This window comes from Betta splendens, chromosome 15, assembly GCF_900634795.4.
Source record: "Betta splendens chromosome 15, fBetSpl5.4, whole genome shotgun sequence".
NCBI lineage: Eukaryota > Metazoa > Chordata > Actinopteri > Anabantiformes > Osphronemidae > Betta > Betta splendens.
In genome coordinates this window covers 12078402-12104704 of record NC_040895.2, presented here as the reverse complement: position 1 = coordinate 12104704, position 26303 = coordinate 12078402, and the positions used below count along the sequence as shown (strand labels likewise).

At 45.5% G+C, this 26303-nt stretch overlaps 1 long non-coding RNA gene across 12 annotated transcripts in view; it reads left to right on the top strand.

Annotated features, from left to right (window-relative positions):
* LOC114870436 (uncharacterized) overlaps positions 1 to 26303 on the top strand; it is a 128918-nt gene that overhangs the window by 4937 nt on the left and 97678 nt on the right. For 2 of the 12 annotated variants that reach the window (XR_008692534.1, XR_008692535.1), the window contains exons 4-5: positions 16373 to 16467; positions 26048 to 26246. The exons of 8 other annotated variants lie outside the window; for them this stretch is intronic. This is a non-coding gene — a long non-coding RNA (uncharacterized LOC114870436). Of the gene's footprint in view, positions 1 to 16372; positions 17630 to 26047; positions 26247 to 26303 lie in introns of those variants that run through there. 2 more of the 12 variants (XR_008692536.1, XR_003788331.3) reach the window with 2 other exon arrangements.

Below are 26303 nucleotides of genomic sequence, written 5' to 3'. Positions count from 1 at the left end.
CATTCATGTACACATTTATTAGATTCCAAGTCACTGGGATCAATCTTTTCGCCACCAGAGGAGCATAACTAATGGCAACATTAGAATGGCTTTGTGAGTGGGACTGGCCGGATGCGGGTTAACCAAGCAGGAAATAATCTAGGATTTTATGTCTTGCATGAAGAGCCAGGATATGCTGAGAATAAATTAATCCCTCCCAAAATTTTAGCAGCGGGTTATCTTTTGAAGGAAATCAGTTCAGAGGGGCGGGTTGTTGGTTTGGCCGATTTCTTTCTGGACGCGTTGTTGTCCGCATGCACACGTGGAATTTCTTGGCAGATAATGACTGTCATCTTAATGCCCGGCCGGGGTCAGACTATCTATTCTGTCCCTGACCGCAGGTCTAGACGGCCTTCCTCTGGAAAGCCTTTTTTTCCCCTCCTTTTAAAGACCTACTTCTATTTTCCTGTTGTGCCCAAACAAGGATTTTATAAAACGGGTGACATCGCCACACAAGCTGTCCACTGAATCCCCCTTAATTAAAGTGACGTTTAAAGCCTTCCTCAGACACTAATAAACCCCCCTCTCCATTAAGATCCTCCTAATTACTGTGTGCAAAGGAAAGGGGGACACACACAGACAGACAGTGTGGAGGTAAGCCTGCTGGCATTTGGCCCCATAAGCTGAGCACCACACAAAAGAAAATGTCCCCTGGGTTACCCATCCTAGCAGAGAGATTCTTTTTATTTTTGGCCTCACTCCCCCTCTCTTGTTTTTTTTTTCTTTATGAATGAAAGTATATGACATGTGGGGCTGCGAGTGTCCATGAATGGAGCTGGTGGAATGTGTGAACAAGGGGTTTGAATGAGACATAAATCACAGCCACCTTATTAGTCATTAAGCGGTTTGACGTTATCGTTGTTTAAATGTGCAGAGTGGAAATCTGAGCGCTGTCGTCTATGAACTGGAATGGACGGATATTCACTGTAAACTGGTGGATGCACAGATTGTTCTTAAAAGCATCGATCAAGACGTTTTTTTTTTCCTGATGCAAATAAAAACACAGGTAAGTCCGAACTAGCTTTATAGTTGGTGAAATTGAGGTGGGGAGAGGATCCGATGCCTTCACGTCGCACACAGAGCCACAAGGACAAAGTGCATGATCAGTCTCTACAGCGTCTGAGAGCTTGAACGCGTTTGGTTGGTGTCCTGCGCTGCAGATTAATGACATTAACGAAGTTTCCATTAGTTGTGCAACTGGGGGAGACATGGGCGTCCATGCGGAAAGCCACATGACCAAGACAGAGATAAGAGAAAATGAAATATGTCTTCACGGAGACAGCCGGGCCCAGGAATTGCCACTCCAAATTAGCGGCAGGTCCAGTTTGTTGTTACTTCATTAACCCAACAGCCCCGGGAAAAATAAAAAGTGGGGTCACAACCTTTAGCAACAGGGAGGCCCGAAACTCCAAAGAGAGGCTCCGCTAAGTTGTCTGGATGAAACTATTGACACAATACTGAGATTATGAGGGGACGGTATAATTAAAGTAAAAGTAAAATCCATTGAGGGTTAAGGTTCAGACAGCCACAGAATAAAAACCTTATTCAATATCACGTCTCCAGCACCACATCAATAATATAAAGTCATTGTAAGCGTTTCTGCGAATGGCAGCAAAATATTAGATGATCATCAATATTACATAATGTACATTGTGTTGTGTTTGTTGCTCTCTAACACTTGTGCACTTCCAAACAGAGGCGAGCTGCATAATGCCGGCCTTGTTGTAATACGAGCTGAGCATTGGCTCTTTATTTGCAGGCAGTGACTTTATTAGAGTCTATGGTTACAGACCCTTGGAAGGAGGCCTATTGTATTCTTCATCCCGTCTCTGGTAAACATACCTCTGCCGCTCTCCAACTTTGTGAACCCCTTAATAACAAAAAGCAAGATTGTAGAAATCTAGTTTTCTGTTTTTAAAGTTTAAAAGGAGTTAGATACTGAAAAAGGCCCTGACGCGTATTAAAAACACACTGGTCCATGTTTTTCTTGTTTAAAAGTAAGCTAAATTACCACACACACACACACACACACACACACACACAGACACACACACACACACACACACACACACACACACACACACACACACACACACACACACACACACACACACACACACACATCTATCCAGCTACTCAGCAACATGGATCAGCAGCAGCTGACTTGGCTATAAACCGTGGCACAGGTAGACAGAAGCAGGGTCCAGCGAGTGTCTACTGAGGCTGCAGACACATCTGCCTGCTTGATTTCACCTGGTAACTGAGCATGTAGTATTTACTTCTCGGCTGAAATGCAATCAGGGGCCGGTGGCTGGCAAGAAAGCAATGGGCCTGCGATTAGGTGCCGTTCTCCCCCCGTTCAAGAGTTTCAGCTGTGGTGGGATGGAAAAATGTATGAGTATAAAAGTGGATACAGTAAATAAATACATGTAAATAGTTCACTAACTAGCAAAACAAACTGCACATAACATTTAGACATGTGAGGAACTCTTATATTTATCCTCAAAACAGTTAATTATCTAAATCTTTAACCTCATAATAATAAAGGAGCATTTAAGGTTCATGCAACGTTAATAAGTGTAGGATTTCAACTTCCTCATTGTTCACGCTTCTTTCACGAGGTTTGTTGTTTGCTGATGATGATGATGATGAACATGGCGCTGAGGTTCTCATGGTCGAGCACTTTCCGGCGCGCGTGTAAACATTTTCCATCCTTCAGACGAGAGTCACCGCTCTAATCTGGCTGGAGGAGCGTGTGGAGAGGCCCTCCATCCCGCCTGCTTTACTGGTCGCTCACAGAAGAGCCATTTACTTCCACTAATGGAGAGCGAGCTTTTCAGCGGGGTCTGCTCGCCTCTCAGCCCCATGAAAGAAACTTCGCCAAAGAGGAGACATTAAGAAAACTAGTTAATCTGCAGCAGTCTGTCTGTGTCTGCCCGGGGACTCGACCCAGCTCCTTGGTGCCTTTTCAAGAGGCTTCTCTTTACACCAACTATAGAAGTGTGGGATCAGCACTTTTCTCAGTAGCCCTGATGAAGACACAGTGGTTAAACAAATAAGTGGTTAGTCTTTTTGGTCACTCGCTGAAGGCTTTTGAATTTGTTGCTGATTCAATAACTTTAGCAGTGTTTTCTCAGTTTAATAACTGAGCATGCAACGACAATTTTAAAATGTGTGATTTAGAATTTTTCTCCGAAACACGCTAAAACATTAGTGTTGAAGGAAATAGTGTAAAAACAAAGGAGGAACAACTGTTGTTCTTTCTCCTTTACCCTGAGATATTGAATTGTTACATATAGAGAAAGCCAATTATTGATTTTAAAGCCGTGGGTGAGTGAGATAATAAAGCCTTACTCCCACTAAAAGGATCCTTAAAGAGTCATAGGAGGAAGAACAGGAGCCCAGCCACAATCACAAACAAGTCACTGTTACTTACCTTTGTGGGTGACAGTCAGGGCTTTTAACACAGGACACTTGGTCTTTACTGGGCGTTTATGGAGCAATCCTACTGTGGCAGGAGTGTTACACCAAGGTCATCAGTGGCTGCGACCACAGTGACCTGTTGTTAAAGGTGGGACAAACAAACGCAGGAGGAACTCTGGAGATTGGAGCTAATCACGGAGGTGATGGGGGGCCAGCAAGTGGCGCAGGGGAGGATAAACGAGGTGACTGTGGGAAGGAGCGATTTAGTGACGCAGGAGGAAATAAAAGCAAAACCTGCACCGTAATGCGCTTAAGCATGAGCTGAAATATGCCCATAGAGACATGCATATCAGATAGAGACACACACACACACACACACACACACACACACACACTCCCTTCTGTTTCGGTGGGGGCGACAGATGCCGTATGGACTGCTGTATTCTCAGCAGTAAAAGAGGGCCCTCAGGGTCTCTGCTGTCTGACAGTACACCAGGGATCAGCTGTGACACAGTGACATCGATCCCCTCATGTCACACACGCTGCCGTCCTAACGCCGCCGCGTGCTTCAGCGCCTGTTTGTGTTGTGGGTCGTGTCAGGGATACGAGGCAGATTTATCGCTTTGTAGCAGGCGGGTCTTCGTGCACGCTGGCAGAGATTCCATTTCTGTCGGGTTTTTTGTGTTTTTCCAGTTTGGTTTGTGTGTGCACAGTCGGCTGGGCGCGCTGTGGGGTGTACTGCTCCTGTTTGGCCAGTTGAGGCCATGCTTTCCTCAGGGTGGGCAGCGTGTGGCTGGACCCTCAGAGCATCCTGTCGCTCTGCAGGGAGAAGAGCACTGGCGTGGTAATAAGTTTAGTAAGGGATGATACACTTTACTAACATAGGAAAGCTACAAGTTCAAGTGACAACATGTAAAAGCTAAAATCAAATGATCACAGTTTTGTTGTGTAATCAAAAAAGGTTCCAAATTATTTACAGGTGTTATATAAAGCAGGGATATAAACTTCGCTGCTCCTGCTGATGTCAGCTTTATTTCGTAATAACGTCCAGGTCACAGGAATTGCTAAGCAGCATGGCTCAGGCAACCAGGTGACTTTTTCTTCTTCTGCTTTTTTGTAAATATCTGCACAATCTGTACATTTTTTGGTTATAAAGAATTCAACTTTACTCATATGCTTGCCGTGATTTTGACTGTGGCCGCGTCTGCAGTTTCAGTAATTTTTTAAAAACTAATATTATTCAAATTGTATTTTGACTCATATGATCATAAATGTATGAACCTGCGTCTGATGCCTGACTCCCCGCCCGCCGTTCCGTCCAGTCTCTTTACAGGTGCAATCCTTCTCCACTGAAAATCACAATGATCCTGTCAAATAAGTAAAACCAGGGAGATGTGTGCCCTGTGAAAGGGATATGCTCACCCTGCCAGTGGGCTCAGAGACGCCCCTTTGTTTCCTGGCATGTCTCACATACTTTGAGAGGCCAGATAAGCCCCAGCACCATGAAACACGGCTTTATGTTTGGAGCCCGTAACGTCCCGGAGAGGGCAGAGTGGACTCAGAAGAGAAATCAGTCAGTGAGCAGGTAATATGTTCTTAGTGTTGCGCTTTATTAAAGAGCCAGATACATATAGGAGACCTGGTTAAGTAGTCCGGCAGTATTTAAGCAGCTGCTGAAAAACGCACTAATAAGGAGGCTTTCAGTCTAAATATCCAATCCAACTTCTTTGTGTGATTATTTTTCTTTTATTTTCTGTTCCTCCCCGAGGATCAGGGTTAGGGACGGTGAAAGGTAAGGGGGGGGTGGGGGGTCGCTGGAGCGGAGGGAGGTGGGGCTTGGCTGTTTCCTGAAATCGGATTAGCAGCTACTCTACACTTAGATTGCAGGGACCCGGGACTTTAGTTTAGCCCAGCTCAAGACCACCCAACAGGTAAACAGGTACATTACTCCAGAGCGAGATAGAAAGTGAATGGGGAGGGAAAAGAGGATAAAAAAGACTCATGAGAGATGGATCAGGAGTGGGCGAAATTAATACGTGACTCTCAGGGAGGCTGGTGAAAACTGATTTTGTCTGTGCGGTAGTTGCCTTGTTATTCATTTCCCCAACTATTTCATGGCGGTGGTGGAAATGTATACATTGCTATAAAAAGGAAAAAGAATGCGACAAACCTTACTTACTTTTGAAATTTATTCCGAACTACCAATTTGTGAACTTCCTCTTCTTGAACCAACTCTCTGGACCCTCACAAAAGACCTACATATCTCACCCCCAGCCCTCCCCGCGCACCCAGATATCTAAACCTCACACTGTCATGCCGCTGCCACTACATCCCACAGAAAACCTCCTGAAAATTAGTTTTTGGCAACCGGCTCGCAAACACACTCTCCTGTCTGCTGCAAGCCACCAAGGCTTTGTTAGGCAGGCCTGCTCTGAGCCCAGAGCCTTCAAGACCCCCATTATGCAGCAGGACTCAGCGGGGCAGAAAGAGCAGGAGTGTTTTCGCCAGTCATGTGGGCACACAGGCATTATACACTCTTCAGTGGCACTGTAGATATTTTGTGAGTCTTACAAACAGAGGGGAGGCCTGCAAAAGCTGCAAGAAGAAGTTTTGATAATTGGGAGTTATATAAGTTCCCAAATCCTCGCAGGAGGATTTTAAGTTTTTTTTTTTTCTACCCCCCCCTTCTTTTTCCCCTGTTGTGTGTTTTGAAAAGCTGTGTGCGAAGGCCCCACTGTGAAGGTGACAAATCCTCTGACATAAATCATTGTGCAAAGGTTAAAGGAATATAGTCAAGTGCTCAGGAAAAGGAGCCTCTAATTGCCTGCTTTGCTCCAGCTTTGCCCGAGCAGTGTTTTACAAATTAAACAGCAGCCCGTCCGCGCCGCCGTCCGCCGGCGCGCGGCCCAGAGTTGGCGTGTCTTTGTTTACACGCGCGTCCACTTAAGAATGAGCTTCCTCAAAGCTTGCGTGGACCTCCACAGACGAGCACGTTGGGCTGCAGCTGCGCAGGAGGAGCGGGCGTTTTTTACTAATCAGTGGTGGACGAACTCGGGGCTCCCTGCATCTCAAACATCACTGCTTCTGTCAGGGGCCCCGAGTGCAGAACAGGCAGGCGGAGCAGCTCTGATCAGCACTGTTGTGTTATTTATTTATTTATTTTTCCCCACTGAATCACACTGGGGAACGTGTGTGTGTGTGTGTGTGTGTGTGTGTGTGTGTGTGTGTGTGTGTGTGTGTGTGTGTGTGTGTGTGTGTGTGTGTGTGTGTGTGTGTGTGTGTGTGTGTGTGTGTGTGTGTGTGTGTGTGTGTGTGTGTGTGTGTGTGTGTGTGTGTTTGAGATGCAGGGATGCATGGTGCTAACCCTCCCCTGAGTAGTAATGCATGAACTGTTAGCAAAACATTGTTGCTGCTGCTGTTGCTTTCTGTGTTAATAAGATGTGGATTGGGGTGGGGAGCGTGTGTGTGAGCGTGTGTGTGTGCGTGCGTGCGTGTGTGTGTGTGTGTGTGTGTGTGTTGGGGTGGGGGCACAGATGAAATTCAAGGTTGACATCACAGGATTCATAATGCACGTCTAGTCAGGGATGTTGAGAATTTGGCAGACCTTATGCAAACTTTCAAAGTCAATACAAGAAAACAAGCGAGCGCTCAATGAGCGTCAGCTTAGAGGAATGATGACAAAATCGTTTTAGATTAGGCGTTTCAGAACAACATCAAACGCGGGGATTCGGAAAATAAATTTCCTTTACAAAGCACATACATATATTCAATAACATGTTGACACAGACGTGCTCATTACAAGTCTTCCATCTTTGTAATTGCCGTTCCCTTTGTGCAGCGCTCCGAGCTGTCAGACCTCTCGCCTCCATGTCACTCAGTTATGTGGACGCGTTCAGAGTGTGTTTATGTATTTATGAATGCGTGATTTGGTGAAAGTGTGTGTTTGGCCTTCCCCCCTCCTGCTGTCTAATATAACTGGTAACCCCGGCTGTGAGTGTGTGTGCGTATTTGTCTGCCTGTGTAAAGCTGAGGCTCTCTGGGGCACTGAGGCAGAACTTGGCCCCAGCCAGGCCAGTGCGCAGAGGGCAGAGACCAAAAAGCCTCCAGCCGTGATTTCTCCCTTTCTCGCTCTTCCTTTGTCGTTCAATCCCTCTCTCTACCACTGGGATTTGGAAATGGGTAGCCTGGAAGATGTAACATGTATTTATTTCGTATCCAGCATTCAGGGATTATTTGCCCCTTTTGTAGATGCACAGGAAGTACATTTTGCAAACCTTGCACCCCACAAAACGCTTCCATATCCTCCCTCTCCTCCGCTTCGCAAACAGGATCCTAGAGAAGAATGAGCAGCATGGAGCCAAGGCCACTGGTTAAGCAGCTACATGCTGGATTTGAAATCAGATTACAAACAGGCCTACCCAGTTGACTTAATAGATTTCCAGACTAGATCCTATTAATAAAAGCATAAAAGAGATGGAGGAAAGGAAAACGGGCGACTTTACCCCCGGGGCCGTGGCCCCACCAGTGGGACTCGGGCTAATCTCCCATGCAAATGAAAGCCTTCCTCTATACGCTGCTTCCTGTAATGTCCTCCATTACACACCTTTTACTTGTGGTGATCTGATTTTTTGCAAACTGATATGGCGCCAGCAACAGTCAGGGACATCACACTGGTGCGGGAGTGATTACTGGGGAAGATGGAATTTGCATCCTTTCTCATTGCGGCGAAATGCTCCTTGCCTCAAAGGAACGAGCAGTGGGGAATTTTCCGAGATTGGCTTCAGATTGGGACTGACACCCGTTTGGTTTCGCCTCCGCGTGTGTTTTTCCCCTCCTAAAGGATCTGCCTTCATGAGTTCCAGGCAGGATTATGATGCAGTTGAGACTGAGAGGTTTAATCAGAGCGAGAGCGGCAGTATTTGGTCTGTAACAGAGCTTAACTCACCGTTCTCTCTTTTGTCTTAATGAGGTTGTACTTTGCTTCATTCCTTGGAAGTCGGCCCCTCACACACTGTTTCTAGCAACCTGTCAAAGGAAGCGGTACAAACACATGTGTCATATATTCTAATCCGATTTGCACTTATCATGACAGGGCTTATACTGTACATACAGTAGCAGCAGCACTGTGAAACACTCCTGTTGTTTTCCAGCAGGAGTTCAGCTTCGTGTGACTCTGGCAGACGTTTGTGAGGCAGGTAGTTTCTCAGTGATTAGGAATTAAAATTTTTCTTTCCTTAACCTTGTTTGGTTTTAAGAACTTCTGCGTAAGTAGCTTTCTCTGTTTAGGCCCTTTATTTGAATAATGCTGCAAATGAGTAGATGAAATACTGGCTCAGGTGTTTGTTTGTGCATAGACCAGTCGAAGTGACAAGAATTAGTGTGTAAAAACAAAATAATAGCATACATACATGCATAGCTTTCTGTTGCCCACCGTATTATTATAGGAAAACAAGAGCTGGCGTTCTTTAGCTTATTATCAGTATTTGGCTGTTTGACCAATCACTGCGAGAGAAACTACATCTGCTGGATAAACATAAACTAAATATGGAATATATCCTGTGTCTTTGATATCAACATCCTGCCAAATAAAAATGAATATCCACCTTTCAAACAAAGGTATGCCTGGGAGTGTGGACCTCATTTCAAGCACAATTAACTTGAAATGGAGTGCTGCAAGATCAATAGTCCCCAGTTGATCCAGAGGGAGCTGTCAGTCTATGGAAATGGCACACATATGGTAATATCCCCAGCTTAACAACAACTTAGAGGATTTACTGTTGCTGTTTTCAGAACCACATGAATAACAAACAGTGGGCCACCCCCTGGGAACCATTTTGTTTTATCCCAGCTTCAATTAATCTTTAAGGGGGAGGATACCATTCAGGGAAGATGGCAGGGGGGATATGAAGAGGGTGTCTGCAGAAGCAAAAGGTATAGTGCTAATTATGAAAATTACAAATAGACAATTCACTCATGCAAATGCAACGGCGTGTGTGCGAGCTGGTGCCACCGTCTCCTAACTAGCTCCCCGTCATCGCTTTCTCCACTACAGAGTCGGATAAAGTGTGTTTGCACTTTCAATTTCTAATTAGGACACTTTTGTCTCAGTGCGCGGCGCTATTGACAGGCACGCTGACATTAGCAGGATTATATGAGTTGGTACACTGATGAGTGTGATGGGATCTCAGGAGATGCGTATGGATTTTTACCCCCCGCTGACTGCACCCCTCGCCTCTTAGCCTCGAGCCAGGAAACCTGTGGCATGGAGGACCCTCCACGAGGAAATGAGAGCGAGGGGAGCGGGCGAGCGCCGTAGCTATACGCTCCAGTGTGAGGCCATTAAGTCAGATTCGTTTAACGGAGTCAGGTGCGGATAACCAGCCCGTATAGACAATGCGGCGTCACCTGAGCCGGAGCCGGGACTTCAAAAATTGATTTACCTCAACTCTGCCATTGATGAAGTCCGTTCGGGTTAAACTGCTGAGCTCTCGATTGGACACACGCTGGAGAGGTGCTATTGGGATTCACTGCTGTGTGTCACCCGCGGCTCAAGCCAGGTGGGAAATTGAGTTACAAAGCACTGTACGAAAAGCACGTGACCCCGGCGACAGTTAGCGTTTCACAACTCCAGCCGAAGTCGACAGAAGTGGACTTCTTGAGAATATGAGCGGCGGAGGCATGTAGTCATTTCAAACATGACTGCCGAGCACAGCTACTGGTAAATCCCAACCACAGGGCAGTCGCAGGCGTGAAGAGCACTTTCGCTCCTCCTCCTTATTCGCAGAGGACACGGACTATTCCCTCTCCTGTTTGCCTGGGAGTGTGTTCAACTAAATCTAAATTGCTACTATGAGTTCGTCACTTGCTACTGATTAGGGAGAAGTGGTGTTGGTAGAGAAATGAATACATGGAGAGGAAAAAAATAGAAAAAAACCCACCAGAGCCCGAGGCTTGTGTCTCTTCCTGTCTCCAGCTTTTATCATGTAAATAAGGTGAATGGGACTGGGTTAGGGGGACAATTCCCCAGCCGCCACTTGCGCCAAATACAACTTTCCTGCGCTTTAGGCCCACAATGAGGAATGTATTTGGAGGCCTCAGTTTTAATTTAACCGGAGTGGCAGCTGAGGGGGCACCAGGGAGCGTTTGGGTGGAAGGAGGGGACGCCTCAACCTGGCGCGGCACATTTCACCGTGTTAGATCTCGCGGCGCCATCACTTGAGTGCTGCACGTGCGCGTTTGTGTGTCGACACGCCGCAACACCTCCCTGCTTTCCCGGGGAGGGAACGCACTCCTTGCTTCAGTGTAACATTTGATTCATTACGATCCGAAACAGCACATCAGTTCGCTTATTACGTCTTAAAAAATCCTCCCGGCGTCCCAAAGAGTAAAGGGGGGAAAAAAATCCACTGTAGAGGCACTGCCTTGAAATTGACAGCTGTTATTGTGCTGGGCCATCTGCTGAATTTGCCAGGGAACAGAAAAGGGTTAATATTCTATGATGTGTAGTAGCAGTGGCACAGCCAGAGTGAAATACCGGGTGCCAGGAGTCTGTGCACCCGATGGAGAGGAACCCTCAACATTAGCATGGCACCATATCAACCAATGTGGCTAATTTAATGGGTCAAATATGATTGGGAGCTTGCCAAAATAGCAGCCGTAGCAACAGAATTTGCAATAGGGCGGTGGATCACGAGAGGGAAGCGACGGCTCCGATCGCCGTTAAATCCTAATTCTCCGCATATGAAGGCACGGCATTCCTGAAATTTAGGAAGGTTATTCCGTTCGGTTTGCGCCACGTTTGGGGAAATCTGTGCTCGGCTCACGCGTCTATTTGTGTCCCCGCGCGTTCGTGTGCAAGTATGTGTTTTGCCGTGTTGGAGCTGTCATTATTCATTGACCACAGATGTAAATGGATCTAAACAATGGGGACGCGCGTGCTGTGGGTAGCGATCGCCCCTGGAGAGGACAGGGCCTGCTGAAATTAATAGGCCTCCCGTGGCTAAATAAGCAGTGGCAAAATAAGCCTAAATGTCCCCCGATCGCACGACAGACAGAGCCCAGGAATCCGAACAGCAGGTAGTTATTATATGAATTGCTGGAGAGGGACCCAACACGCCACATCAAAACCATCACACCGCGCTGGGTCTGAATCATTATGTGTGCAAGGTTCATTTGACTGAAAGAAGAAGCTCATTTGCTGCACACGCGATATGTTTTTTTTTACAATTTTGTATTTGTACTTCTGCATTTTAACATCCCAGCTAGATTTTTCACGGCGTATGAGCCTTGTCCTGAAACAAGTTATGCAACAGTAATTATCATAAAACTTCACACATTAAAACAATGACTGTTTATTAGAAAATACCACATATGGATGCTCATAACCCCAAAGCTCTAATGTTGGATTAAAAAAAAAAAACATTATAAACATGTGTTTTAGCTGGAAGACACACTTTGAGCCATCAGCTCGAGTGCTGGTTCACAAAATGGTCCAGCGTTTACAGCGACTGGCAGGGGGTAAATTAGTGCTTCGAGATGGATTATCATACAATTCAGGGTCCAGAATGTGCCAAAACACACAATGTGGAGGAAAGACCTATTTCCCCATAATTCTCCAGCCTCGCCCCCTTTTAAAGGAACAGGCTTTTAATTTGTGACTCACAGACCGCTGTTAATATTTATATGTCACACAAATTTGAATTTTCCTGAAGGTGCGTTTATTGAAACAATAGTGCTGCAGATGAAACTTTGAAACCTCATCAGCACGACGCTGCTGTCCGTCTTCTCGGGACGCTGCTCCGCGTCTGCGCTGGGAGATCTGAGATGTGTGGAGTGATGGGACCGCTGAGGTGGTCAATAATCTATTACGGCACACAGCCCTCTGCAGAGTGACAAATGTCTGTCAGAGAAATGGGGCCCAGGGAGGTCAGGGCTCGGCTACTGACCTCAGCCCCCCCCCTCAGCCACTGCACAGGAGCAGCAGGCTGAGGCCACTCAGAGACTCCGTTTTATGGCAGGTGTCTGTTTGTACGCACATTTACTTTTGCTGTTGTGTCAGTAAAAGTCTGCGTCATCGCTGCGCATGAATCTTTTTTCTCTTGTAGCCGTTCATTTGATGATGAAAAGGTAGAAACTGCCCCCCCAGACCTTTGGAGTGACCCTGAGAAGAGGCAGGGGTCTTTGTGTATTGGCAGCCCTGCCTCCGTGTTATAATGATAGAAATGGACATAAACCATTTAAGTATCAAATCAATAGCAAATTAAATTTTTTAGCAGAGCAAGCTGCACTCAGACTCACCTGTAATTAGCCCTGACAGACTCTAGTTACACTCCTTCCATGTCACTTTGCTCCCCGCACACCCGCCGCTCGGACCTTTACTCACAGCGGCTACTTGGAAAACATGGAGTCTAATCAGATTTTGCAGATTTGATTAGCTATGTGTTGATTGTGGCTGCATATCCATGCCTTCGAACGACTACTTGGGAACTTTAAGTAGGTTAAGCCCAAACGCACATGTTTGGCCCTGGTGGTGCGGTTGGAAAAATAGACTGAGACCTGATTTAGATAAAAGCATGCTGACCCACAGGCGTCTTATAATGAACAATGTGTCTTTTGAGCCTTCTCGCTCTCCTCCAGCTTGCTGCATTTGTCATCTTCATATGAATAAACGGGGCCGGTTAATTTCTCTGTCCTTTCCTGGTGTCCTGTGGCACCGCTACACTAGCGGCAGCCTGCAAACGCGCTTGTTTCACCCAGTTGCCGCTGAATGGTTATCAACAGAATCTCCATTGCAAATGAACTGCACGGAGCCGCGGCACCGATCCGTCATCCCCTGAATTTATGTGGAAACTTTGACAGTGTTCTGAATTAGCTCAGACCCTTCAGCGTGATCAGTGCGCTAGCTTGTTTTGGTAGCAGATGTAGCCTGGGCGCTGCCGTGATGTTGCGTTGGGAAGCTGTGGGAAGAGGGAGGATGTTAAACGTGCGGATGCTGAGATGCCAGTCTCACTACACTCACTCCTGCAACACATCTACTGTTGATCAAGTGGAAATTAAGTGCACCTGAATGACGCGCCATGTTGGGAATGTGCACGCCGGCTCCGGCTTTTTTAATAGACTTACACCTCATTTGGCCTCCAAAGCCTGTGAAGCCTCCCGTGGGACGGCCCGAGGCGAAGACACACACGCTCATATATGAAAATGCACACACGCACAAAGCCACAGGAACTGATGTTTACACAGAGAGAGAAAGAGAGAGAGTGAGCGCAGAAGAGGAAAGGAGAGAGACAGAAAAGCTGCTTGCAGGAGAAAGTTAGAGTTAGAGAGTCATTAATGGCAAAGGCAGAAATGGAGACAGGAACAGACAAAGAGACAATGGGAGATAAAGGAGGTAACGCAGGACGAGCTTGCACTGTCTGTGTCGGGCGGCGGTGACAAAGCCTGATTAGGCCTCCGGTGCGCGGCCGGGGAGGGAGCGAGGGGCCGAACAATGGCGCCCGCTTCCCCTTCATAGGAGCAGACCCTCCTGTCTGACCCGCTAACCCCTGTCACCGGCAATACGTGTCGCCGCCGAGACGACACCCTGTCAGGGCCCCCCCTCCTCCTCCGCCCAACCTCCAGTCAGTCAGCTGACGATGCTCAAATTATTCACTTTTTGAACAGCAGGTGTGACAAAGAGGACGGATGTTCGTGTGCCGCGTGTCTTTTGTTATTAAATGTAATGTGCCCCATGAATGCTGCATTCGTATGTTCACAGGAAAATAACTGCTTCTGCAAATAAATATGGCATAAATGTTCTGCCGGACGGCAGCTGCAGCTTCCTATATGCACCGCATAGAAGTGTTTTGCTCACTTTGTGTAGTTTAATGTAACTCCAGCAGATGGTTAGAGCAGATTTAAAAATCTGCCACAAAATGGCAGCCCTCCATCAGAACTTAACAGTAACCAATTAAAGCGATTCTCCAGTTAAACCAGATGTAATTAGCTTTTGCCAATTTCCCCCCTCTCGTACCCCTAAAACGTTCCATCTGCTGCACTGGAGCTTCTGAAGGCGAACCTCACTTCGGTGAGAAGCCTCTGCAAAGCTCGCTCTTTTTTTTCCAGTGGCTGGTTTGAAGTCATTTTTGTCTGGTGGTGGAGGGGGGGGCATTGTCTACATATTAAGTGAGGTTCTGTAAGGGTTTCAGCAGCATCTTGACTCCCCTAAGCTGAGGAGCAGCTGAGGTTAAGTGGTCTCCTCGCTCGTGGCACCCATCTTCTTCTTCTTGTGCACGGTGACAGCTGGGGACCAGGCTGTTGCCATAGATACACTCTCTGCCCCAGTCGACTGCTCATTGTGAGTAAAAACACATTTACACTGCTTATACTGTATATCACATAACAACCATTGATCTTTGATCTTTTTCTGACCCTTTGACCGTTCTTACTTGTTCCCCTCTTTACGATCCCGCCACTAAACAACAAAATGCAAATACTGAACAGCAGGAATCCTCAGTCTGAAAGCACAATTCTCCTTTCTTTAATGCACTCTGAGGTTTAATTGTTATCTATTATTACTGATTATTGGAAATTGGAAAGTCAGCTTTTGGAACAGTAAAAATAAATTTCAGTCACTGCTTTTCTGTTTATTTTCCTCAAATTGCCAAACTTTTTGCTTGAGGTGGAAGAATTCCAAGTGATAAGCCAGTGATCAGGAAAATAATTTCAAATATTATTTTCCAATAACACACTCCATGGGGCAACTTCTTGTGTGCCAGGCTGCACGAGTCACAGGTCTCGTTCGCTCACTGAATGGACTGGGTTTTGCTTTGTATACAGGAGCGTCTCTGAATTCTACATTTGAAGTTTGCAAACGTTTTAATACTATACATTTTTCTCCTCACACTTTTAATCTTAAGGAACGGCATTTAATTTAGAAAGTGAACTAAACCTGATACATTAGGTGACAAAATACCCAAGAAATAAACAAAGATAGCCTTTTCAAATGATGGAAACATAAACCTAATATTTTTATTCATTAGACAATCAAGGCTTGTAAAGGTTTACATTCAAACTAATGTGGTAAAAAGTTTATTAAATATTTATTATTTTGCTGTTTGTGACCAAACTGTTAAGAAAGGAACTGCTTGATTAGGATCTGTAAAGCAATGTTTTTAACATTTGCGATCTCTTAATGTGCCATGTTACCATTTTATTAATTTTATTATAATCTATTCTGTGCCTGCACGATGTTGCTTCATAAATACAGATCACTTTAAAAGGTCCTGTGCAGGTAGAGTAGAGCTGCTGCTGTCACGCGTCTGTAGGTGCTTCCTGCTCACTAACCAATAGCACATCGTCCAGGATACAAAGTGTTTTAATGGCACAATGATGAGATCTCACCCAGGACCCCAGATCAGCAGGCTGAGATTAGAGGACATTTGTTCCACAATATTGCTGCCTCCTTGTTTCCTTAGGCTGGTGCGTTTGCACAGAAGGCGCAGGCAGATATTTGGGCTGCAGCCAAAGCCTTTTCTCGCTAGCAGGCCACCTCGCTCAAGCTGCAGGTGCTGAGAAGGACTCCCCACTGCTGCCTAGTGTGGTCTGTGACCCTACAGGCTGATGGAACAAATGCTGGTCTAGGGAAAATAAACTTATCTCATTTGGATGACAACACATAGCCTCCGGCTGCTGTGCTGTGTTGCACCAGTTTTGAGAAACAAGTCGGACAGGGTCAGTGGCTCATTTTGAGTTGTGAAGCAGAGAAAGTTCTTTTGGTAGACGGTTAATGTCGTCTGTCTGAGGATTTGCTGTATTTTTTTAAACTTGAACATTAATCAAAAATCAATTTATTATTACTGACTGCAAATACAACACGACTAATGGAATGGAAATAGAAATATTTGTGCTTACTTTGCACTTTCTTTAATAGGTAACTGGCTACGGTGGAAGTGTTTCCTGTGCGGGGGCGGCTCCCTCTGCCTGACCTGGCCCTGACCCCTGAGCTGAACCCCATCACACAGAGGTGTAAGCGTGCCACCCAGCATGATGGATCACCCCTCAGATACTTGTGATCTAACAATCAGGGCCAATCATCAGGACTCTCTCTGTTACTATAATGATCGGCAATGATTCGGGCCTGGAGTATTCCGATGATGGATGAAGGCCCATGCCGGGTCCTGAGAGAGCTGGATTGAATGTCTATCGGCAGCGTTGCTAGCTTGGGTAGTTGTTCACATCTTTATCATAATGAAGTGGAGATACTTAACCCTAGAGTACCTGGGGGTCTCTTGGCGCCTTAACACTGATGTCTAAGGTGACCCCCCTGAGGGAGACGCCCACTCGCTGGCTAACCATTTCACTAGATGATATGCTAATTTTTGTGACCTTAGATTGAGCTGAGTTACTCCTACGTCAGCTGAGAAAAAGGATGTCAAACGCAGCACACCATGTCTCTAATTTGGGTTTGTTGTTAATGCCCTTTGGTTTTTAAAGATGGACCACAGAAAACAAATCGTGCACGGCAGCAGAAATACATGAAAGGATTTTCCGGTGCAATCCTTCCTAATATATACAGAAGATCAAGGTAATACAAATACTAATGTATACAGCATGAGCTCCATTTATGTAGAAAAAAAAGCCTTACTGCGGTCTTGAAACGTTTGAAGCTCAGATCTGTACTGTACCTTTATATAATACATGCAATGTCTATGTCGGGCCTTGGATTTGGGTAAAGGCTGTCACAAGCTCACATGAGTGCATGCATCACAGAGCAGGGGTACTCACCCAAACCCCACCCAAAAACTCAGTTCCCCGGTGCGGGGAATTACTGGGCCTCTCCCAGCTCCTGGTAACCCCTTCATTATCCACACACCAATGGGTCCAGATCAGATTCAGCCTTTTTGCAAGGGGGGGGGGGGAGAGAAATGGAAATTGGGAGGCAGGGGCTGCAGTCCATGCATCTGAACAATGCCTCAATGTTTAAGAAATGGCCTCATGGATGGGAAGGGGTAAGGTTCAGTTGTGCTTGTCCTGGAACCGGCTTCATTGTTTTCATTTGGTCAATTGTGGGAGTCTGCTCCGATGTTTCCCTTGGACCTGCGGTTATTTTATCAGTTTCAATTACCAGCTTTAAAGAAAAAAACATATTTAGTGCAGCATTCTTTTAAAATATGTGTTTAGTCCTCTATCGCTGTGTGTTTTTCTCTCTTTACATCCTCTATTCATTTTTAAATTAACCTTCTAATGGACCTCATCTGTCCAGGGAGAGCATATTAACTACAGCCCCACTCTCATCCAGGGACCCTGCCGCAGACCCCACCCACACGAACCTGTCCCTTACCGCCCATCAAACAAACAGCCTCACACATCACAAAATAAGAAAGTCAAACGTGAAGAAAAGGATGAGGTAACAATAGAATTTCATTATATATAGTTAATTACCTACCGGCCCTTTGCTTGTCTGGCCCTTTAATTCTTCAGGAATTAGACGGCTTTAATTGCTTTATCACCTGGGCCTTGTGAGCGCGGCAACTCGGCAATCAGCCTGATTTGTTTTAAATGAGCTGCCATGGGATGGAGTGGAAGCAGCTCCAGCAGCTATAGGTGAGACGGGCTGAAAGGGTAGAGAGCGAGGCCGGGAGGTTCCTGAATGGTAAATTGAATGTCTGTAAATGAATGGAAATCAACTGTGTCAGTCAATGAAGCTCTCTAACACTTTCTACTGACCAAATAATCCTCGAGAAACAGTACGTTAAAGGGTCTTTTTTAAAGGACCTTGCCTCCCCCTCCTCCCCCACACACACTTCAAGTCCCTCAGGATGTGAAGGTAGCCTTGGGATTTGAACACCAGTGTTACTGAAGCAATTAGCATATCCCTGCATTAAAGGACAGGAGCATGACAGTGTTTTCCAGGATGTCACTATGTATCATTAAAAGGCATATTTTAATTAGGGACATGTTAGTTCGTTACACTAAATGGATTAACATTGCTTGTCAAGAGTAGAGATATGTTTTACATTTAAGTCCACTGGGGAACAAGGTCTCAATTTAACAAGACATCTTAAGTTGAGATGGGTCTTATTAGTGGGGATCCAGGAATGGCACCTAGACAGTTTAATAATTTTAAAGATGCCGTATCTCTGGGCTTCTGTTTGTGTGTAACTGAGTGTAAGAAGTCAATTATTATATTGCAATAGTCTGCATGCTGTGATCTGGAAACAATAAGTGCCGAGGGCAGACGGGTTGAAATTATATTCTTAACAAAGAACAGACTTCAACGCAAATTGGGTTAGTTGCGCAATATAATTTGTAAAACAAAATCATCTCTCACAGGGCATTTTCTTTGCTCTTAAAGTTTGTTGGGGGGGAATTTCAATGCGAGCAACTCGGCAGCACAGTTTCTGGCGATGCAGCGAGTCTAGGTTCTGCATGACCGTTTGGATCAAAGAGTGGTTATCTGTCCTATTGAGTTGTTCTCACCTCTGTCTTCTCCCATTATGGGGTGGACAACAAGAATTTCCCTCCATTAATCAGAGCCCACTTGCCAGGTCAGAATCCTTAACAAGCCAACATGCAAAAAGGAGGAGTGGAAGTAATAAATAAATAAATAAAACCAAGACAAGCATCTCCTGAATGTCATAGATGCCTGAGAATTGATTTCTTCCCTGTTAGTGGGAGAAAATGGGCGCGAAACTAGTGCTTAGCCAGAGGTTCTACTAAATTAGATTCACTTTGTGTGTGCAGTCAGCAATCAGTCAGCAAAGTCAACTTCTACCGGTTGTGAAGTAAGCACATATTCATATAAATTGCCTTTTTTTGCTCTGAATGAAATAATCCCCCACCAGACCACAGTGGATAACTCCACATACATTTAGCACAGCTTTTTCCATCCATATATTAATAATCGCTTGTGTTAGTGAATGTGTTCCCAGCGTTTCCACAAAGAGCACGTCAAAGGATTTTTGCACGGTGAGGATAGTTATTGGGACGTGAACCTTGCAGCCGCGTTCTTTACATTTCATACACACCTGCCGTGCTGCAAACACCCCTCTGAGGATTATGTCCGAGAGGATTTGCTCCCTAGAAGCCAAATAAAATAAGTGATTTTTTAACATGTGCTGCTCACGCTCATGAAGTTCCCAGTTTCAGAGCTTTACAAATGAAGATGGATGGATGTTGAGCAGCAACATACAATATACATACCTTCAGATTTGCTTTCCTCCCTTGTAAAAGATCACAGTCAGTAGAATAGCATCACTTGGCTCCTCTGACTGTCACTTAGCCCCGTCTGGGTGTAATGTCCTGCCCTACTTTGCCAGTTCTTGATTAAAATGTTGACTTTTTGCTGGGTAATAACCTGATTAATGTAATTGAATGTAAAAGGGCGTAGCTCAGCAGCGCTGCTGATCACTGGAGATGGATTAGGAGAGAAGGCTTTCAAATTGAATACAGTTCTCCCTCCTCAGCTTGTTAATTGTGCCGTTTACCACTACCTGAGTCAGTGACCACTGCTATTTAGTTTCTCTAATGATGATGCACAGTCCGACCCAACCACAGATAATTAAAAAAGCCTTCCCCGCACCCACCCCCCATCTCTCTCTGTCTTGAGTTTGCTGTTGCATTGACAAGCCGCACCAAGGCTAGATATTGAGCTGTGCGCTTGGCAGAGTCTTGGCCGCAGCATCACGTAGCCTTCTGAATGCTGGTGTGTTGTGTGTCTTCTAGGAGGAAAGTTAGGTATGGATCCTCTGTGTTTGGATTGACGGCAGAAAGGTCCAAGCTCTCTTGAAGTTCTGCTTGTCAAAATAATTCCCCCCGTCTATCTCACGCAAGCTAAGCTGAGATGTAATGAACTCTAACATGGAAAGATGTTCATTTTCAAATTGTGTCCACTTAGAAGCAAAAACTTTCTTTTCTTCTAGCAAACCGTTAAAAGTGACATTACAGAAAGTGTTATCAGGCCAAAATAACTGGTCAAAAAGTGTACTGTCTGTGTGGCTTAGTTTTATATTTAGATAGATTTTTCTTTAGTCCAGAGATTTGACAAATTACAATATCTTTGCAATGTAATGCAATTATTATTGTTTTATATATCATTATTACACTATCCAGGTTACAAACCAGGTTTGTGGATTCTGTTCTGAGTTCTGCTCATTTTAATATATATTTCTTTACATTAAAGGTTCAATCTGTATTTGCATGTTGTGTTTTAAAGGGTTAATTTGCCTTTGCCTCAGTCTCTAATTTATGGATGCATTTGGTTTTGTCAGCACATGGCTAGATAGCAATTAGCAAGATAAATATGACGTATCCTAAAAGAAATGTACATGTTTCGCTGTGCACCATATCGGATTCACGTGAGTCATTTTACATGCACCCCCTTGAAGTGTGAGCAGCATTTTGGTTCCTAGAGGCGGAAAAGCAGTCTGTGAATCTACACAGCTTGCCGTCTCAGGCAAGGGCTGAAATAATTAGGGGAGAGAAATCTTTGGCTGGTGCAAACTTCCTTTTACCATTGCAGAACAAAATAATAAAGGGAATGTGTGTGAGACAAAGGCAGGAGACCCCCACGGTGCCTGGGTCTCTGCTTCCTGTCATGAGTATTCCTGCGGGGTTTCACATGACAAAACGCAGAAAGTTGTTTTGTCCCCGTGCCTGTCACGATACACCTCATAACCGCAGCTGTGTGTTTGTGTGCATACGTGTGCGTGCATGTTTGCTTGTGCACTTGCTTGTGTGTGTGTGTTTCTTTTTTTGTGCTGGCATGTTGTCTCGCTGTCTTCGCTGTCAGCTCTTAGCCTGGCACCTGCTCTCATGTTCCTAATTAGTCTCATTTAATTAATTATATTCTACAGCAACATCTCCTCTCTGTTCATATACAGTTTCAATGTGTAGGCTTCGCTCCCATCCTCCTACTCTTAATTCTTAAGACATCTTCGGATGTTGGGAGTTGCAGTGTTAGCGGAGTTAGCTTGGAGCTACTGTATAGATGACTGAAACAAGCAGCCAAAAACAAATGCACAGCTGATCTTTCAATAATATTAAACAAACCTCTCCTTTTACTCCAAGTCTCAAAATCTGCCCTTGGTAACTATTTCCACCCTCCAGATTTGTGGCTAAATGAGTGTTTTTGCCGGTGAGACATGCTGACAACCAGCTGACTCACAGACAGAATCTCTTCAGTAAGCTGCAGGAAAACAAGTCAGGTTTCAAGCATGGTGAGTAAACAGAAATCAGGAAACCACTTTGCCTGTGACAGTCGGCCTAAGCACCTCTTTCTTCTCTGTTAGCTTTTCTGTTCCATTTGTCAGGTTCACTTGCCTTGTATGCCAGTGTTGTCTATTAGCTGTGTTTTCACTGTGCTTAGCTCTACAGTAAAGGAACGAATGGAGAGGAATGGGAAAGAGCAAAGACAAGAATTGGATTCATTAGCTTTTGAAATTCCCGAAGAAATAATTTATTAATAGACCTCAAGACAGGAATATTTTAATATTTATATAAACATCCATTACCTGACACTGACACCATGAAAGTCATCACTTATGTTGCACGAGGTGTGATAATTTCTTAAAACCAAGTGACACTGAGAAGGGGGCATCCAAGGTACACAAGCCCATCAATGCGCGACAGTGGAAACAGTGTTGGGTTTCACTTCCTGATGTCAGAGGAGCCCGTCGGCCAGTCACAGGCAGCCTCCCAGCTGCCCCTCATCCCGTGTTTTCCACTAGAGGATACTGGGCTAAAAGAAAAGCTGCGGTGAATAATTCAGAGCCTTCATGAACACCACACAACACCGCCACAAAAGGCAAGATCAAACTTTTGGCAACGCGCACGCCGCGGAAAGCCGATAGGGTTTCCCAGCGCAGCCCGCTGTACGTTGACCATATGGACATCATAATCACCCGTGGGATGAATCAGCAGATTCTTGATCTGGAGCCCAAAAAATCACACGACACCTTAATTAGCTGGTGTTGATATCGCCCTTCACGGCGCTAATTTGTCACCACCAGCAAAAACAGCTTCGGGCAAACACAGCCAGGCTGGATTTTGTCGAGGAAACAGAATGTGATGGAGCGTTGGAGGTGACAAATATTTGTATGATGCAAGTGAGGCCAGACTCGACAGGTAGCGCCCGGCGACGGAGCCCTGCTTTTAACAACAGCCATTCTGGTCATGTTTGCACATCAATACTTAGTCAGGAGGACGTACAGTAAGCACGACTTTGCCCTGAATATTTAATCCAGCCATCGTCATATTATTTGAGCCTACGTTTAGGCCTATTGACATTCAGTTCCCGATAAGGTGTAAGTAATTGCTGCCCTCCATGGGAGGCACCGCCGCCGCGGAGCAGCGAGTTGAAAAGGTCAGACGTGTTCTGAACACCAGCTCTAAAGTGGTTTATTAGCGTCCCAACGACATATTCAGGAGATCGTCTGAGACATAATTACCTGGATAAGGTACAGATGAATACTGTATTTGGGGGAGAAGGCAAGGTTGGTTGAATATTGGCTTTGTCTCCATTAACCTGGAGCGTGGTGTTAAAGGATCTGTTTGTGGAGAGAAAATGACAAGGAGCCAGGCTGACGGGGCTGGACGGAGACAGTTAAAGGCCCCTTGCTGCATAGGATAATTAATAAATAAAATACCAGGGGAGCCCCTGCCATGCCTTCGTCTATGACAGGGGCTGTCTCCAGTGCGCTAAAGCATTAAATGACCAATTTCTGTCAGACTAACTTCCAGCGCGCTCTCGCTCCCTTTCTTTCTCCCTCTCTCTCTCGCTTGCCCTCTCGTCTCCACCGCGCTCTCACCCCTCTCTCCCTCGTTCCCTCCCTCACTTCCTCGTTTTCTGAAGTGGGGCTACTTTGCTCTCTTTGCACTGAGTTTTTCAGCGACTGATGGCTCTAGTTCATTTCTGCTGAATTAATTGGTCCCTGAATGAATTCTGTTGACAGGGCAATTCATCATGTGTTTGGCCTGACAGTGACTGGGTGTTGGTGGGAGAGGGGGTGGTTGTGTGTGTGTGTGTGTGTGTGTCTGTGTGTGTCTGTGTGTGTCTGTGTGTGTGTGTGTGTGTGTGTGTGTGTGTGTGTGTGTGTGTGTGTGTGTGTGTGTGTGTGTGTGTGTGTGTGTGTGTTGGTGAAGCAGCATGGAGAGACAGTCAGAGGTGGTGGGGGTTGGTGGTTGTGGCCTCCCACTTTCCTTTCTCCTCTCTTCGCCTCGTCTCCTCTTCTTCCTCCATCCTACTGGAAGTGCACAATGCTGGAGGCTCTTGTTGCGCTGTTTTATCAAAACAGTTGGGACCCCGACAAACCAACCCCCCCCCCCCCTCACAGGAACGGCTTCTGTCAAGCTGAAGACCCTCTCTCAGCTTGAAGGGGGCACACGGGTCAGTGCTACCTCATTTTACCCATTTTGGCCTTTTGTTATGGCCTCTACACTTCCACCCCAACACTGAATTCCTCCCCACCACTTGATGTGCACACACAAACACAAGAACGCCATTCTTTGCCTGACTCCTTTTGGAGAGTGACATAATCATGTAGCCAAGCATATTTAGTGCTTAATTACATCACACGTCACACATTGGCCATTAAAAATGAGCTGTAAACTGCTGACTTATCCAACTGGGATGGTATGATAGCATATAGTTGGTACATAGATGAGACCCACTGCCTTTCCTGCAGACAGCTCTCTGACTTCTCATTATTCTAATTGTGAGCTCCTCTACAGTGCAGTGCATGTGGGGCCTGAGCATCCGTTGAGCTTGAAACCTCTTTAGGCTGTGTTGAGTCAATCAATGCTCACTCATTACAAACATCACAAAGTCATGTTCTTGTCGCCTGGATGGTCTCACCCGCCAACAGTGAAAATAACCTCATAATCATTACTCCGTCAGGATCCTCACAGACTGCGCTCGAACTGTCGCCTTCCCCTGCCGCACTGGAACCGCCTGAGTGTGAGATGATGATTTATTTTCAATGGAAAGGTTTTCCACAAGCCTTTATTTTAATTTTTAACAGCCTTCATCCTTGGACCGGCGTGATGAACACACTGTTGTGTTTTCAGGGCCACTTGAGGACATTTATGTCTATTTAAGCCCAACACATTCATTTTCAAGGCACTGTATAAGCAACATAAGAAATAGCTCTTCCCATCCAGTAACAAGTCGCGTAATATTATGCCTCTGCTTCACTGTACTCCTGCTCCTGCTTTTCAAATCCATTTGGGATTAACAGAGTTAACGAAGGCGGCATTGTGAACAATACTGCACCCGTGCAACCACTAATTAAAGCTGCTTCTAATGAGGGCCCGTTGATTGACACAGCAGGGTTGGCCTCTCCCCTCCCCAGCATCAACTATGACAGCCACATGATGAGGCTGATGACAGGCCCCCATGAAGGCAGATGACAGGATGTCACTACCAGACCACCACCACTTCTTGTCTCCGAACAACAGTGCACTCGCATGACACCACAAGATTCATCAAGTCTTAGATAATGGATGTTTACAAAGGGTAATTATTATATATTGAATTCTAGGGGTTTCACGGTGTGTCATTGTCAAGGTGGGAGAGAGAAGGGATCAAAAGTCCACTGCTCATATTTGTGGAGGACATCTTTTACACACACACACACACACACACACACACACACACACACACACACACACACACACACACACACACACACACACACACACACACACAGTAGTAGAAAGTTATTTGTTCTTTACAAGACTTATTTACATTTTATTTACTTATTTAAATAAGTCAATGTATTAGTAAAATAAGTATAATGTTTATCACTTTAACAGGGCAGTGAAATATAAAGTAGCCAATGTCTGAAAGAGATAAATAGTTCAGTACAGTACAACTATATTGTTATTTATAATCCATGTTTGTGATAATAATTAATATGACATCAACATTGGACTTGCACATCAGAGCCTTATATTGTGTCCAGCTACCAGCTCTACAATGGGCTTATTTCCATGTACTGTATATATTATTAGCGACAGACGTGAATCATACCAGGAGGCCAAGCTATAGGGCATCACCAAGCCACGTTGACAATGAGGGTGAAGTGTTTGAGTAAATCCTGCACGAGGCCCGTTGGCCCCTGTGACAGGGCCTCTCTGTGCAGCCTCCAAGATGACAGGTGCTTTTCGCGGTGCCTCACTGATGAGAGCCAATCAGTGCGTCGCGTTCGGCTGCCGTGTGCCTGCTCTCCTGTTGTTGTCATCTGGCCTGCTAAAGTAAAGATGAGCTTGACTGACAGATGCACCCGGGGTTCACAGTTTATTGGTTTCTACCAGAGAGCCAGATATGCCAATTTAGACAGGGTAGTGACAAAAAAAGTTCCCGTCTAAATGGAATAATTTTACCACTGGGAATTCTCAGCTGGGAGTGGAAGGAGCGTTCGTGTGTATGTGTGGGTTGTAGGGTTTTTTTTTATCCTTTAACAAGGTCGGAATGACAAACACATAGGACAGTTAGTGGCTGACAGAACCCGGCGAATTTGATGCTTCACAGGGGATCCATGAAATAAACAATAGGCAGAGGAAGCTGAGAAAATGAATTACAACTTGCTGGGTTTGTGTGTTGCAGAGCAGCGAGTGCAGAGAAGGCAAGACGGCAGAAGTGTGGTAGAGCAGGATGAGACCAATGCATCATTAAATGTACTGGAGCAGCACTCTCCTTCCTCCCCAACTGTTCTTCCTCTTTGTTTCTCCCTCCTCCTTCCCTCCCATACGCATTAACACAATGCTATTCTACCCACTCCGGGCTATTTTAACAAGCGCTAAAGTGTATATGATTTCAGCAAACACCCATGCGCTAATACACGCCAGCATTACGCCGCGCG